This window comes from Medicago sativa, chromosome 8, assembly GCF_051527215.1.
Source record: "Medicago sativa cultivar Bolivia chromosome 8, Bolivia_mono, whole genome shotgun sequence".
Lineage (NCBI taxonomy): Eukaryota > Viridiplantae > Streptophyta > Magnoliopsida > Fabales > Fabaceae > Medicago > Medicago sativa.
In genome coordinates this window covers 41164041-41176128 of record NC_140756.1, presented here as the reverse complement: position 1 = coordinate 41176128, position 12088 = coordinate 41164041, and the positions used below count along the sequence as shown (strand labels likewise).

The 12088-nt window shown below is 32.3% G+C and overlaps 2 long non-coding RNA genes across 2 annotated transcripts; both read left to right on the top strand.

The window, feature by feature from the left end:
• The first annotated feature begins 2715 nt into the window (after positions 1-2715).
• Positions 2716-4957, top strand: LOC146899146 (uncharacterized). Its single transcript, XR_015023454.1, has 3 exons — positions 2716-2891; positions 2975-3048; positions 4703-4957. It is a non-coding gene; the product is annotated as an uncharacterized LOC146899146 (long non-coding RNA).
• Positions 4958-7918: 2961 nt separating this feature from the next.
• On the top strand, positions 7919-10167 carry LOC146899145 (uncharacterized). The gene is made up of 3 exons (XR_015022050.1): positions 7919-8100; positions 8184-8257; positions 9913-10167. It is a non-coding gene; the product is annotated as an uncharacterized LOC146899145 (long non-coding RNA).
• Positions 10168-12088: the final 1921 nt, after the last annotated feature.

The following is a 12088-nucleotide window of genomic DNA, read 5'->3' as shown; positions in this document are numbered from 1 at the left end:
ATATGCTACTGCACTCATATGTGAATTGTGTATATACTCGGTTGAGGCGTTTGAACTTGTCTACTTTGATTTTGGAGAATTAATCGGAAAATGCTAGTTGGTTGTAAACTTAGACGAACTTTGTCAAATTGATACTTTATGGTCGGATAACTTTTAGGAGACTTTGAATTCATTTTAATATGATAGAGTGTGAATGAATTGATAATGCTTGGGTGTTTAAGATGATGTATATCATAATGTGGGTAGATGTTCGTCTTTTAGGTGAAATGTGAATTTGAAACTTTGATATTTCTTTAGGGTGATAGTTGTTGATGATAATTCTTTGGTGAATTTAATTTAATGGTTTGGTGATGACTATTGTTGAATTATGATTTATGAATTATGAAATGAAGGTTTTTCTTTTGATGATGACTAGTAGATGATAAATATGATTATGTTTGGTGATAAATATAATTATGTTTGATGATGATTATAATGATGTTGATGATTTTAATTACGATGATTGATTAATGGTGACGAATTGTTACATGCAATTGGCGACAAATTTGATGGTGTATGCATGTATGTTGATTGTTGACGACTTGTTGTTGAACATATGCATTGATTGAGTCATATGTTCATGCATTCATGATGTTGGTGTCGGATGTATATCCATATTGGCGACGATGAATACTTTGTATTCATATTGGCGATGACCGGATATTTATGTCCATATTGGTGACGACCGAATGCTTTGCATTCATATTGGCAACAATTATGACTACATATGTATCTTGAGGTGACAACCTCGGTGTTGAATTGGTACCACATGCATATAGAGTCGTGTCTAGGCGCATTGCATAACTTGACAAATGTCATACTTGCTTTTGTGCATTGGTGAATCATGTGAATTAATTGAATATGTGCTTGGTGGTTTATGTGCATCAGTGAACTTGGCGAATTGTGTACTCTTGATGATGTTTTGTTATACTTGTACACTTGGTGACTTTAACTGATGATGTTTATTTGGGTGAAAAATAATGAAGTGTGAATTATATGTGATTTGATGATCTCTTTGGTGTCGATGATTTCCTTTTTATATTTTTGAAATGATGAATTGTATTTGTCGAGTTAATTAGGCTAAATGAGGAATAAGGTGAATAATTCTTATGTCGATAGATGTTATAAATGATGAATTTTGATGATGATTTAAGGTATGATTATACTTGATGTGTTATGATAGAAGTATGATAACATGATTGATGTTGAACTTGGGTTAATATATTGTTTTATCTTGGTTTTTGGGTGTCAAACATTGATTACGTTTGAACCTTTTAAACCGGTGATATCTTATTTTTTCTTGGGAAGAGAAAAAGTAAGCAAAACCCTTGAGAATCGAGGTCCGGGAGTTGTTTTTGCTACGAGAAGGTGTTAGGCACCCATAACGACTATAGTATCCTATAGGAACCGTCTTTAATTTCTACGCGCGCGCTTTATTTTTAAATGCTATTTTGAAAATGATATTTACACCTAAAAGTTTACTAAGTGAAGAATTGGAGGGAGAAGAATGTGTTTGGATTTTTATTTTATTTGAATTGAAGGAATTTTGTTCCTTGCCTACGTACCCGTTTAAGGGATCAAATCCACCGTAGTTCTCTTCAAAAAATGTTTTTGTTTTTGTTGGTTGATTTTAAGTTTGAAAATGGAGTTTGAAGAATAGAAAGAGGCCTCAAGGGCATGAGATTTAGAAAAGGTGAGGTGGGATTAGTTATTTGCAAAACATGGTCTAAGCATGATTAAAGTTCATTAAAATTTGATTAAGAAAATAAAGGGAAAATTACAATGGGATTTTGATCCCAAGGTTTATTATGAAAAAGAGTTTGAATGATGTTGTTCACATTTTTTGGAAAATTGATTTTTCTAAGTATAAAGTGTAACACCCCAAATTTCCTATTCTTAAAAATAAATAATATTGTGATTAGTTATCATTATAATGTATATATTTGATATGATGTGATAATTATCTACTTGGTTGATTTGAGTTTTTGCATAGTAGTTTACTTATATTTAATGATAGTAAAGCTATTTAAAATACTTAATTACTTTGTTAATTATATTTTGATAATTGAGCTTACATTAAATTTTGTAAATAACAAATTACTAAATTATTTATTATATAGATAGATTGTGTATTTTAATTATTATATATAGATAGATTGTGGTGATATGTGATACCTTATGTATTTTCTATTAAACAAGTAGCCTATTATTATATTTGTTTTGAAAGGATAGTAGTATATATATATCATCCGTAAACCTAATTGGAGTTTCTTTCTTTCCACTTACGTGCCGTCAACAGTTTTTGGTTCCACCTTCCTTCACACACACACACACACATATATATATATATATATATAGGGTTATGATAGAAGACACCAACTACTTTTTATGAAGGTGTCTTTTATCAAAGTTATAACTAAAAAGTGAAAATCACATCTCCTTTTATGAAGGTGTCTTTTATCAAGTTACTCTATGAGCATTTGTTAAAAGACACCAACTACTTTTTATGAAGGTGTCTTTTATCAAAGTTATAACTAAAAAGTGAAAATCACACCTTGAGGTGTTGCTTGATAAAAGACACCACCAAAGGGTGTCTTCTATCATAACCCATATATATATATATATATATATATATATATATATACACACACACATGTAACCTAGTTTTCTACATCCCTGGTAGCGCCGCACATTAAGTCTCCTCTATGAAATTCAATATCTCTCACAATCAACAATATAAAAAAAAAAATAACCCTAAATTTCAATATATTTCCAACCTATTTTCTTTATTCCGAGAGTCAAGTAGCAGCGGGTTTATGTAGTTTCTCCTTAGTTCCAATACCTCTTCGACGGTGAGAGTTTTTCAGCAAAACTTCTCAATTGTTTCCCTTTCGATTTAAATTAGACTCTAACATGTGCTCGTCGTAATTTTCAGCTTCACTTTCATTCCCGTGTGTTTTATTTTCGAGCTTTCCTTGCTCTCTTGGATTGTGGATTCTCTTATTCGAGGTATGGGGTGAGAGAGAAGAGTTCGAGATCGTGAGTGTAAATTAATTGGGATGAACGGGAAAGCCGTATTTCCCAAAGTTCATTCGGGGCTCACCGCGACGGTTGTAGCCCTTGACAGAATAATTAATTAATGTTCAAATTTAGATGTGGGAGGTTAAAAGAAGAATTAGAAACATTATTAAGGTGTTGCTTGATTTAAACTATGTGAATATATGGTATTTGAGTCATGGATAAATTTGTGGGTGCTTATGCTTGATTTGCTGCAACTATTTAGATTGATGACTTATTTAATGATTGATATTGATGTGATGTTATGTATTAGAAGTTGGAATTGTAGTGGTGCCGTATGCCTAGTATAAATAATAGTTTATTTTTTTTAGGTGATTTTATTAGATAATAATTGAAATTATTCTTACTATCTTTGAATGTGTTTGAAATAAGATTTATTCTCCTTATAGATGTGTCTTGGATACCATAGTGCTAAATGTATCATTTTAAGATGTGTAAATGAAATATATTATTTGACTATGTGATATTTGAAGATGTATATGATTTAAAGATGTGGTATGTAAAGATGTGATATTTAAGAAGTATCGTTGATGTATTATTTGACTAAGTGTAATTTGTGAATTATTTGATGATGTGAAATTGATGTGTTAATTGATGATGTATAACTGAAGTGCTATTTAACGATGTGTATTTGATAATGATGCTATTTAAAGATGTTGATGTTTATCGTTTGATGCTGTTAACCATTAATGTCATAAAGTTGTAAGTGTCGGTCTAAGTTGTGAAGTCGTAAGAAGTTGTCCAAATTATTGGAATCATATAAGTTGTTTAAGAAGTTTAAGATGTCTAAGTTGTAGGAGTTGAGTCCATTGTATACTCATTAAAGTTGGGGGCTTTAGGCCCGGCAGCCTTTGTGCTCATTAAAGTTGGGGGCTTTAGGCCCGGCAGCCTTTGTGCTCATTAAAGCTGGGGGCTTTAGGCCCGGCAGCCTTTGTGCTCATTAAAGTTGGGGGCTTTAGGCCCGGCAGCCTTGTGCTCATTAAAGTTGGGGGCTTTAGGCCCGACAGCCTTGTGCTCAAATACGTTGGGGGCTTTAAGCCCGACAGCTTTATGCTCACTTGTTGAAGAGCCTAATTACGCTCATATATGTTGTTGAATGGTACCACATGCATTTGCATATCAAGAAGTTTCACGATGATTTTAAGTTGTTAAGTTGTTAAGAGTGCATTGTCAAGTTGAGTCGTGTTGTCGAGTCAAGTTGTTAAGTTGTAATGTTTTAACGAATTACTTTGTGATGTCTATTAATGTAATTGTGTGAGACGATGAAGGTGATTATTTGTTGATGTTCTTATGAAGATGGTTATTGGTGACTACATGTGTTGTGACTAGTTGGAATTGAATTGTGACATTGTGTTTGTGAAGTTTTTTTTTGGTTCTTAAGTTGTAATGATATTTTCTACTAATATAGATTGAGATGATATAGTATATTCTTCAAGGTTCTGAATTTTATGTTTGTGATGTGAAACGACTTTGACTTAATTGCTTACGTGTTCTTCTCATTTTTTTTTATACTATTACATGTTCTCGGAACTCACCCCTCGTTGTTTGTGTTTGCTGGCTTGGCCCTGCGGTTGCGAAACCGTAGTTATATAGGTTATGAGTCTTGGAGTCAAGTGCATGTCTTTCGTGAGGACTTGTCTTGTGTCGTCGGTTATTTTGGGGAAAAGCACCACTCTGATAGTGACACGGGAAAAGGGATATGCTTACTTATTTAATTTTGTGCAAGAAAACCATTGTCTATGATGTAAAATGAAACATTTTCAAAAGGAAAAAGATTCGATGTTATTATTACTATAATTTTTAATGAAGTGAAATATAAATTATGTTTGTTATGAGTCAATGCGATATCCTAAATTTTGTGGAAGAATTCCTATATCATTAGAGAAGTTTTTATTTGACACTTTCCGCTGCGAATCAAACTCTATTTTTAAATTAAATAATAGCAATAATTATTCTTGGGATTTAGGGTGTCACATAGTGGTATCAGAGCAGGTCTGTCCAATTAATCTTGTGGGTTATGTGTCAGTCATGTGTCTATTGTGCTTGTGTGCATCCTTGTCAATTGTCTGGTAGTTTTCACCATTAAAAAAAAAAAAAAGTTGTGTGGTTGTTTTCCTTCTATGATGTGTTATGTGCCTATGGTGCTTGTTGTGTGCTATGTGGAGATGTCATGAAATAGTCCATCCGTGTGTGCCATTGATTATTTGGTGAGATTATTCTTACTTCCATATTTTGATGCCAAGTGAAGCTTTAGTGATGAATTTAAAATTTACGAGTTTAGTTGCATATAAAAGAAAATTAAAGTAAGTACATTTTATTTTAATTTTGCTTATATTTTTTTTTTCTCTTCTTCTTTCTATAATGTTCATTAGAAGTGTAGTTTGGGGATAACTTTTGGTTGTTGTGGGTTTTTGGGTTGATTGAATTTTTTGATCTAGTTCGTTTTGCTGCTATGTATCATTGGGTATTGGTCTCTTTTGGTGACAAATTTCGTTTTCGGGTTGATGTTCGGTACATATGCAGAGCTTTGATGTTATTGTTTGGTTCTTTTTTTTAGGTTTCAAGAATTCATACTTTGGTTTTGAAATTTGATAGTTGGTCTGTGATTTTGCAACTGGTCCTTCTTCTTAGTCTTTGTGGGACTAGTTGTCGTAGTAGTTTTTTTTCTTTTTCTATTTTGTCTTGTTTGTTCTGTTTTGGTAGTTTTGCATATAAAAGAATGAAATGTGTGAGTTGAGTTACCTGCTTTTGTGGTGTTGCATATGTGTTTTTTTGTTTCTTATTTTAATTCTCCTAATGAGAAATTGTCGTGCTTCTAAATACTGCATGGTGATGATTTTTTTTTTCTTTCCCTCTTGTGTGATTTTTACGCTCTTGTAGGTATAAATCCTTGAAGGTATAAACCTATTGTGATTTTGTTCTGCTGTGATTTTTGTATCCTATTTTGTTTCTTTAATTGCATGTTTAAAAAAAATGATAATAAAGTAGCATCCTATTTGTTTATGATTATGCTTTACTGTAAATAAGTTACAATTCTACAAAGATTTGCATAATTCTTACGTTCCATATTTGCTTATATCCGGGAACATACGGCTTGTGCAGAGGTTCACATATTGTGCTGGAAAAAAAAAAAAGTGTGCTTCTGGTATTTTATGCATGTTACCTTGTGTAGTGTCAATGTGTGTAGTCTTGAATAAGTCTAACTATGAAAAAAAAAATGTATTTTCTATGTAGAGTATTTTATCTTTATTTTATACAATGTAAACTAAATTATGACTTGAGCATGCAAATGGAACCAATGATTTAATTATTTGTGTTACTATTTTTATTCGATTCAACTAAATTAAATAATAGTATTTTCTAATGTTATTGGTTGTGAATGACTTTTGTTCTTATAATAAGACCCTAAAACCTTGTTCAATTGGTACATAAGATTTCTAAACTAAATTATGTTTTAATTGTGCTTATTGGTTCTTAGGTTTTAGACTTGTGTTTTGTGTGGCTGGCCTTGTGTTGAGTGTCTAATTTGTTGGTGCCGTTGTAGTAGTTTTGGTATTAGCCAATTAGGGGACTAGTTTGATTGACTCTCTTCTCCGTTAGTTCGATTTTTTTTATTTATTTATTTTTTTGCAACGTTGGTTGTAATTTATTTACTTCGTGCTTGAAATTGAGTCCTTTCGATAAATTTACTCTTTTAGAAAAGAGAAGAGAAGGGAGAAGAAAGAAAAAAAAAATACATGTAGCGTGTTGGCAAAGATTTTAGAACCTTGTTTCAACTTTTATATTGCACTTTTAAAATTAGTGCATGGAGTCTATGTGTTATAGTTTACTTCAGTCTAGAAAGTGATTTATTGGTGCTCTAGTTGGTTCTCTATATGTTTAGATTCATAATTTATGTTTGGGTTATAATTTATGTTTGTTATGAGTGGAACTATGATCAGTTGGTAGCTATTATTTTCATCTACTGTGGTCTGTAATTTAGTTGTTTAAGCTTTGGTGTTGCGGCTATATAACTGATTTATTTGCCTTTGTGATTCTTGAAGTTCTTCCTTTCGTTGTTGAGGGTCTTTAGGAAAAAAAAAACTTATTTTTGATTTTTTTGATGTATTATAGTGAGACTTATGGTGTGTTAATGTTTGAAAATACTTTATAGTTTAAAATATTTAAACAATATTTAAATCCATTTTCTCCTGTGCTCTTAATTTCGAGGACGAAATTCTTTTAAGGGGGGTAGAGTTATAACACCCCAAATTTCCTATTCTTAAAAATAAATAATATTGTGATTAGTTATGATTATAATGTATATATTTGATATGATGTGATAATTATCTACTTGGTTGATTTGAGTTTTTGCATAGTAGTTTACTTATATTTAATGATAGTAAAGCTATTTAAAATACTTAATTACTTTGTTAATTATATTTTGATAATTGAGCTTACATTAAATTTTGTAAATAACAAATTACTAAATTATTTATTATATAGATAGATTGTGTATTTTAATTATTATATATAGATAGATTGTGGTGATATGTGATACCTTATGTATTTTCTATTAAATAAGTAGCCTATTATTATATTTGTTTTGAAAGGATAGTAGTATATATATATCATCCGTAAACCTAATTGGAGTTTCTTTCTTTCCACTTACGTGCCGTCAACAGTTTTTGGTTCCACCTTCCTTCATATATATATATATATATATATATATATATATATATATATATATATATATATATATATATATATATATATATATATATATATATATATATATACACACACATGTAACCTAGTTTTCTACATCCCTGGTAGCGCCGCACATTAAGTCTCCTCTATGAAATTCAATATCTCTCACAATCAACAATATAAAAAAAAAATAACCCTAAATTTCAATATATTTCCAACCTATTTTCTTTATTCCGAGAGTCAAGTAGCAGCGGGTTTATGTAGTTTCTCCTTAGTTCCAATACCTCTTCGACGGTGAGAGCTTTTCAGCAAAACTTCTCAATTGTTTCCCTTTCGATTTAAATTAGACTCTAACATGTGCTCGTCGTAATTTTCAGCTTCACTTTCATTCCCGTGTGTTTTATTTTCGAGCTTTCCTTGCTCTCTTGGATTGTGGATTCTCTTATTCGAGGTATGGGGTGAGAGAGAAGAGTTCGAGATCGTGAGTGTAAATTAATTGGGATGAACGGGAAAGCCGTATTTCCCAAAGTTCATTCGGGGCTCACCGCGACGGTTGTAGCCCTTGACAGAATAATTAATTAATGTTCAAATTTAGATGTGGGAGGTTAAAAGAAGAATTAGAAACATTATTAAGGTGTTGCTTGATTTAAACTATGTGAATATATGGTATTTGAGTCATGGATAAATTTGTGGGTGCTTATGCTTGATTTGCTGCAACTATTTAGATTGATGACTTATTTAATGATTGATATAGATGTGATGTTATGTATTAGAAGTTGGAATTGTAGTGGTGCCGTATGCCTAGTATAAATAATAGTTTATTTTTTTTAGGTGATTTTATAGAGATAATAATTGAAATTATTCTTACTATCTTTGAATGTGTTTGAAATAAGATTTATTCTCCTTATAGATGTGTCTTGGATACCATAGTGCTAAATGTATCATTTTAAGATGTGTAAATGAAATATATTATTTGACTATGTGATATTTGAAGATGTATATGATTTAAAGATGTGGTATGTAAAGATGTGATATTTAAGAAGTATCGTTGATGTATTATTTGACTAAGTGTAATTTGTGAATTATTTGATGATGTGAAATTGATGTGTTAATTGATGATGTATAACTGAAGTGCTATTTAACGATGTGTATTTGATAATGATGCTATTTAAAGATGTTGATGTTTATCGTTTGATGCTGTTAACCATTAATGTCATAAAGTTGTAAGTGTCGGTCTAAGTTGTGAAGTCGTAAGAAGTTGTCCAAATTATTGGAATCATATAAGTTGTTTAAGAAGTTTAAGATGTCTAAGTTGTAGGAGTTGAGTCCATTGTATACTCATTAAAGTTGGGGGCTTTAGGCCCGGCAGCCTTTGTGCTCATTAAAGTTGGGGGCTTTAGGCCCGGCAGCCTTTGTGCTCATTAAAGCTGGGGGCTTTAGGCCCGGCAGCCTTTGTGCTCATTAAAGTTGGGGGCTTTAGGCCCGGCAGCCTTGTGCTCATTAAAGTTGGGGGCTTTAGGCCCGGCAGCCTTGTGCTCAAATACGTTGGGGGCTTTAAGCCCGACAGCTTTATGCTCACTTGTTGAAGAGCCTAATTACGCTCATATATGTTGTTGAATGGTACCACATGCATTTGCATATCAAGAAGTTTCACGATGATTTTAAGTTGTTAAGTTGTTAAGAGTGCATTGTCAAGTTGAGTCGTGTTGTCGAGTCAAGTTGTTAAGTTGTAATGTTTTAACGAATTACTTTGTGATGTCTATTAATGTAATTGTGTGAGACGATGAAGGTGATTATTTGTTGATGTTCTTATGAAGATGGTTATTGGTGACTACATGTGTTGTGACTAGTTGGAATTGAATTGTGACATTGTGTTTGTGAAGTTTTTTTTTGGTTCTTAAGTTGTAATGATATTTTCTACTAATATAGATTGAGATGATATAGTATATTCTTCAAGGTTCTGAATTTTATGTTTGTGATGTGAAACGACTTTGACTTAATTGCTTACGTGTTCTTCTCATTTTTTTTTATACTATTACATGTTCTCGGAACTCACCCCTCGTTGTTTGTGTTTGCTGGCTTGGCCCTGCGGTTGCGAAACCGTAGTTATATAGGTTATGAGTCTTGGAGTCAAGTGCATGTCTTTCGTGAGGACTTGTCTTGTGTCGTCGGTTATTTTGGGGAAAAGCACCACTCTGATAGTGACACGGGAAAAGGGATATGCTTACTTATTTAATTTTGTGCAAGAAAACCATTGTCTATGATGTAAAATGAAACATTTTCAAAAGGAAAAAGATTCGATGTTATTATTACTATAATTTTTAATGAAGTGAAATATAAATTATGTTTGTTATGAGTCAATGCGATATCCTAAATTTTGTGGAAGAATTCCTATATCATTAGAGAAGTTTTTATTTGACACTTTCCGCTGCGAATCAAACTCTATTTTTAAATTAAATAATAGCAATAATTATTCTTGGGATTTAGGGTGTCACATAAAGCCTAGGCATTCATCTAAACATACAATCCTAAACATACATCTAAACACGCATATTCTAGCTATATTTAAAGTGAGGTGTGTGCATGTGTCGGTGTTTGTGTCGGTGTACATTATTAGAGTCCATTGTCCTTATTACATCATACCCTAGATACATTCTATGGCCTCTTTGCCAAGAAATTGAAATTGCATAATGGAAAATATTACAAAAAACTCCTAAGTGTTTACATTCTAACTTTGGTACAAATTAAATTGCAAGAAAGGAATAGAGATGAATATGGGATGAAATGGATATGCTTGTGATGAATATGAAACATGAAATGAAAGGAGTTAGTAGCACATGACAATATCAAAGGAAATAAAGCAAGAGAAATATTAGAACATAAAGGATAGAAAATAAACCAAAATAAAGGCAAAAGAGTGCAAACATGACTAAAATTTGTTCATAGAATGCAAGAGCCATATGACCTATAATTCTCACATTCCAATACATTTTTAAGGGTTTGGAATCAAATCTTGGAATGGGAATTAAGGCAACATGATTTAATTGGCATCTTAGAACAAATTTTAAGCATATTTGCATTATTTAACTACACAACTAACTTGTAAGCTAAGTAACCAACTAAAATTCACCAATATGCAACAATATTAAACACAAACAGCAGCTAAAACCCTATGAGATCAAGTGGTATAGGTCACAAGTGCTCATCAAGCAATTGGGATTAAAATCAATCAAATTTTCATTTATTTTTAGCACAAAATACCACAAAATAGTAGGAAAATTAACACCTTATTTTTCAACCAATTTTAATATGAAAATTAACACAAAATGCTACAAAACTATCAAGAAGCCTATATGAATTTTTTAGGAATTTTTTAAAGGATTTTTTGGACTAAAAAGTACAAGAAAATTACTAGTTTTATCAAGAATGGTAAAAAAGGCTACACATATTTTTTTATCAAGTTTTTATTATGCAACAAGGTTATAAAACATCAAGAAAGTTATCAAGAATTGGTGGAAATTTATTTGGAATTTCTTAAAGAAATTTTGACATGCAAGAGGTGTAAAAAGCATGCAACGTGGTGCAGACAGCAAGAAAATGAAGAAACAGACGAAATCCAGCAAAAAGAGACCCAGGCCCATGGTCTTTGATGGATCCTGGATCATCCATTGGCTTCACAGCCTTTGGATTGATCCAGGTCCACGCTTGACCTAGATCTTACGGTTAGCAATGCACATCACACAATAAGATACATCAGGTACACCTTAACACACAATCTAGACCGTACACGTACATCAGAAGGGAAATCAATGGTTAAAATTGCAGGAGCTCAGCGAAAGGAAGATCACACGCGCGCGCGTGTGATCATAGCAGGTATAAATACATTGGAACACGCAGACACCACATAAACACACATCACTTCTCTCTCTAACTTCAAACACTCTGCCTTCTCTCTAGGTTTAGAGGCCTTGCCGGAAACTGGAAACAAAGGCGGAGGACGGTGGTTGACGGCGGAGGAAGATGAAGATTCATCGGAATCTTCATCTTCTCCGACGATCTGACGCCGTTTTTAAAACTAAATACATAGAAAGCATCGTCCTCCTCTCTTGTTTCCATTTCTGGCACTCAAACATTCAAGAACTTCCTAGATTTCGCTAGATCTAAAGATGTAAAGGCCTGGCTCTTAGGCTCACAAACGAAGCAACATCACGGTGATAAACTCAGAATCACATAATCTTACATAGATCGAATTGAGGGATGAGGAATGGTACCTGAACAGTTC